A 5,610-nucleotide genomic window follows, 5' to 3' on the forward strand; every position below is an offset into this window, starting at 1 on the left:
TCTCACAAAAGCAAGAGTACCGTTTGGATAATCATTAGAAATAGGCAGGGCTTTTTTTCGGCTGGAATGTGGGGGAACGGAGTTCCAGAACCTCTTGAAAATGGTCACATGGCCGGTGGCCCCGCCCCCTGATCTCCAGACAGAGGGGAGTTGAGATTACTATCCATGAGGGCAATCTAAACTCCCCTCTGTCTGGAGATCAGGGGGCGGGGCCACCAGCCATGTGACCATTTTCTCCGAGGGCAACCCACTGAGTTCCACCACCTCTTTTCCCAGAAAAAAGCCCTGGAAACAGGCATTTGGAGCACTCACCAGTTTAGTTCATGTCCTACTTACTAGCTGTGAGCAAGGAGGAGTCCACTGTTTTTCAAACTGTTCAGATGTGTCTGAATTAATTTAATTGATTTTGTTTGCTTGCCCTGCTTTCTTGTATGATCACAGTACTTTTTCACAGCAACCCTCCCCACCGCTCATTCGCCACCCCCAATTTTAAAAGATGCACAAGGGGAGAATTCTGTTTGAGATTTTTTAATTGAGACTTACGGTTAGTATCTCTGTGTGTCTCTGATGTCTGCCCGTGAATCCAGCTAATCCTTCAGCCATTTCTTGCACTCCTTTTGGAACAGACGCTGTAGGCTGCCAGATGCCAAGGAAACAAATACAGCGAGAGGCATTCACTTGTTTTCATTCTACAGCATTGTCCCTTCGTCATGGCATTCCTTCAAGTTGGATCAGCTCTCCTTGGCTCTCTTCATTTCTCATGTGCTTTCCAGGTACCTAACAAGCCCAATCAATGTTGGACCAGGCTTTCTAACAGCAAATTGCACCAACCCATAATTTCACTTAGAGGCTGTGGAGGAAGGAGAGAGATGGTTAGAAGGAGATAATACAGCATCGATTCCTTGCAGTTCTTGGAATGGTAAAAAATGAACTACCGACTGATGATGATGATGATGGACATAGTGAGAATTGGATTTTCAGGAGCTAACAGAAATGCTTTCATCTCCAGGCCCTTTTCCCCTCACCGGAAAAACAAAAGAGATGCCCTAGCAAATATTTGCAAATGCTGAGAAGCTCAAGAAACAAATTTCAGATGAAAGCACCCCGTCTTGATTGAAATGACCTAGCAAACATCGGCTAATTCGACGGTGGTGCTTTTAGAAAATGTTTGAATTAAATGGGTTTAAAGAATCAAATCATGAAGATAATGACTTGGGAAGGAATTAGTAATGCAAGGCCGAGGGCTTGCGTGGTTGCTTGTGGGCCATAATTATGGCTTTACTAACCAGCATCTTATTGACACAAAATACTGGTGGAAACTCCTGCTTTAAGGAAAGTAGATCCCCCTAGGCTTACAACCCAAATTGTAGCCAGTGATTTCAAATCAATATACAAATTCTGCTAGATTTTACACAAGATGTTATTTAACTTGCTTATATTGTATACCAGTTGCAAATTAACCTCCATATTTGATGTTGGCCGTTTCCACACGTCTTACCTGCCTGCGGAACATCGCGAGAAAGACCCGGAAGACACCGTCTTCTCACGCGAAATTGCACCAGGAAGGTGCTGTTATCTGGGAGTTTTGCACAATTTTGCTCAAAATTCCCGGATAACAACGTCTTCCTGGCACAATTTCGCGCAAGAAGACGGTGTCTTCTGGGTTTTTTGTGCAATGTACCACAGGCAGGTAAGACATGTGGAAATGACCATAAATGAAATGGGATCTGGGAATGCAGTTTCTAAAGCCCATGCCAACTGATTGTTAGCAATATGAGCACAGCTTGTCTTGAAGAATCATGTGCTGCGACTATGGGTACACACCACACATCTCAAAGATAAATGGATTGTAACCATTTCTGGACTTGTGGCCCAATCTTGGTGATGGAAAGTGCCATCAACTCATAGCTGACATGGTGACCACCCCCTCCCCCGGGTGCTAGAGTTTTCAAGGCAAGAGATTAACAGAGTTAGCTTGCCATTGCTTGCCTCTGCAACCCTGGTCTTTGTTGGAGGCAGGGCTTTTTTTCAGCTGGAACGTGGTGGAACGGTGTTCTGGAACCTCTTGAAAATGGTCACATGGCTGGTGGCCCCGCCCCCTGATCTCCAAACTGAGGGAAGTTTAGATTACCCCCTGCGCTACTCCAGCAGTGCGGAGGGCAATCTAAACTCCCCTCTGTCTGGAGAGCAGGGGGCGGGGCCACCAGCCATGTGACCATTTTTAAGAGGTGCCAGAACTCCGTTCCACTGCATTCCCACTGAAAAAATGCCCTGCCTACATACAATATTGAGCAGACAGAGTTGGGAATGTTTTGGGCAACAAAACTTCTTTGCTGGACAAAGGACAGCATAATTTTGCGGAACTGTTCCTTGTATTGGGCAAAGGAAGGAAAGGATGCTGTTTCCAAACAAGGAACAAAGCAGTGCTATTAAAAAGATCTGAATATTTTTCCAAAGTTGGCAAGTGATTAAATATCTCAAGAGATCTCAAAGATGTCTTGAAATACGCAAGTCATTCCTGGCCACCAGCTATTACAGCACTTGGAAAACTCAAACCTGGTGCAAAGTCTATGCACAGTTAAGTTTTTTTTTTCTCAGAGTCAGATTTCACTCATCCCAAAAGGAGCGCACGAGTTCTTGACAGGTTTGATTTGGTGAACAGCCTTGGTAGCCCTCATATTCTTTGTGGGTTAGGCTGGCCAACTTGTCAAATGAACATAGACATCAGATATAGAATGACTTCCTTAGCAGGGCTGCCCACCAACTGGCACGACTTCCAAAGAGTTGATGAAAACAAGATGGAACTGTTCAACTTTCCTGCAGAGATGATCTCGAAAGAGAGTTGGCAACGTGATCCAGATCAGCACATACGGCGTGCTAGTCATTTCCAATTCCAATCATTTTGACACCAGTAACGTTGCTCCACTCACTCATGAGGAACTGACTCAAGAATCATCCTCAGCTCATGCTGCTGCCCTCATTAGTTAGTGGTGGTTTAAGAATTCTAGTCAGAACGGTTTTAATATCATAGTCCTCGCTATGCTATTCTTTCTTCAGATTCCCACTGGATTAACTGCAGATAAGGTGTTGGATCCAGCCTTCTTTTTAATCCAATCTCACCCAATTTCCCCCTTTAATTTAACCACCACCCAAAATGGCTTTTGTATATCCACGTCCTATGATCCCCGGTGTAGCCCCTTTTTCATGGTCAGTGAGGACCTCTCCATCCTTTGTCCTCAGCAGAAAAGCGGGTGGGAGGCAGGAGACCTAGCAATCACATTTGTAGCTTCCAGCCCTGTGTGATTACGTCACTTCCAGGAAGTGATGTTATTGTGCAGGGCCTTGTGCCACCCCTAGGAGCACTCCCGTGCTCTGCAGTGGGTCAGTTTTGGGGCCTAAATTGGCCCACTGTGAAGCACAGTAGCTCTCCCAGGCCCTCCCAGCAACACTCCCATACTCCAAAACAGGTTGAATCAAGGCTGTTTGTGGCCTAAATTGGCCTACTGCAGAGTGTGGGAACGCTGCTGGTATGGTGCAACAGGCCCTGGAGAGCTCCTGCACTTTGCAGCAGGCCAATTTTGGTCCCACACAGGCCCGATTCAGCCCGTTTGGGGCCCAAATCAGCCCACTGTGGAGTGTGCTGCGCCACCTGGGAGTGCACCTCAGGGGGCATGTTCTCTACCTTTCCCCCTGCCAGCTAGGTAAGCAGGGACAGGTATGGAGGGTGGGAGAGGGGGATCCCCCACCTCCAGTGGGGGACTGGCAACCCTAGTTCCAATCCCAGTTCCAGTACTGGGATGAAGTTCACCTACTGAGATGGTTGTCTTATTGCTACAGAAACTGATGAGGAGAAGAGTGATATTAAATATTGAGCTTGGTGCACCAAATGATTTCAGCCAGAGTGATTTCAGCTCGGCACAACATGCTTTATTGCCAGCCAGAACAGACAGACACTCAACAGAACAGAAAGCCCCAATATATATATACAAACCCCGCCCCTGAATTAACTATCAACCAATAGCAACAAACACCTTAGGATACCACTATTTGCATGAACTTTCTACAATATAACATATTTACATGAATGTGATTGGCCTTTATTTAGAGAGGGTGATTGGCTGCTGCCAACTGAAAACATCCAATGAGAATCAGAGTGGAAGGAGCCTAACTTTTATCGACACTAGAGCCAATACACAAGTAAAATACTGTTTTTTTCATGCATTCATAGGTTGTGACACTATAATCGGCTCATTTCGAGGGGGAACGCGCGCAGGAATGCAGTTCCGGCAGTTCTCCAAAGAGTTCACGTCAGGTGGCCCCACCCACCTGCCTTTCAGCCATTTTGGGCCCGTTTCGGCCTGGATTGGGGCCAAAACAGCCTGGATTGGATCGGTGCCGGGCAGGGGAATCCTCCTCTACCCAGCACTGACCCAATCTGGGCCATTTCAGCCCCAAACCAGGCCTGAAAGGGTCCAAAATGGCCACTTTTGGTCATTTAGGGCCCCTTTTTACAATTTTGAGCCCAATTTTGGCCCTGAATGGCCAGGATTGGGTCCTAAACAGCCAGGATAAGTGATGTCAGGGAGTGTGGCATATGGAAATCAGTTATGCTAATGACACACTTCTGGTGATGTCAAGGGGTGTGGCATATGCTAATGAGTTATGCAAATGTGATATGCTAATGAGTTCCTCTAGCTCTTTTTCTACGAAATGACCCCTGACTATAACCATCATTCTGCTTCCCCAATACTATTGAAAACAAAGTGCATTCTTGTAACAATGAATGCTGCCTCAGCACTAGCATCATTGTAAAATATCTGAAGCCGCAGGCAGAGTCTCATAGGCTGAAACCAGCCAGCCCATCTTAGTGCCAAGAGGGGGGCGGAACAGAGAGGAGGTGATGGAGTTCAGGCCAGTATATAACATGCCCCTCTTCTCCACAGGGCTGCCAAGCAGAGGCAGAAATTCCAGTAAGCAGTACCTAAGGAAGCTCATGTTTCCCCCCCTAGAGCTACAATGATCACAGAAGACATGGAACTTGCAACTGGAAAGAAAGAGCCACTAGAGCAGACAGGAAGGGCGGCTGACCGGGATTCCTGTGTAAGGTAGAGGGGAGGGTAAGCCCATGCTGTTCTCATTTCCCGCAGTCAGATATGAGACCCAGAGTCCCTGGGGGAGGTGTTTTTCATGCCCCGTTTTACTCTTGACCTGCCCGTTTGCCAGAAATGGGAAGATCACACAGTCAGCCTTCCCAGACATACATAACTTGCTGTCAAGACAGGGAATTTTGAGCACTATTTAAGCCCCATCAAATGATACTCTGTACAATTGCAACCGTGAGTGCATATCAGTGAAAGAAAAGAGGGACGGATTGTTTCCGTTTTTCAGCTGACAGCAGATGCCTTGTGACAGCAAGCCACCAAGCTGTTCAAGTGTTAAAGAAATAGATAGAAATAGATCTGTTGAAGAAATAAATGTTTCCATCTACATCAGCATGGGGCTGATATTATAGTGACGTGGGGTGGGAACTCGATATACTCGAACAACCTCCAGTTCAACTCCTGCTCGCCTGTTGTGAGCGGGGAGCTGATCCTTTGGCGGATCTGCAGA

Source organism: Eublepharis macularius, chromosome 12 (assembly GCF_028583425.1).
Source record: "Eublepharis macularius isolate TG4126 chromosome 12, MPM_Emac_v1.0, whole genome shotgun sequence".
Classification (NCBI taxonomy): domain Eukaryota; kingdom Metazoa; phylum Chordata; class Lepidosauria; order Squamata; family Eublepharidae; genus Eublepharis; species Eublepharis macularius.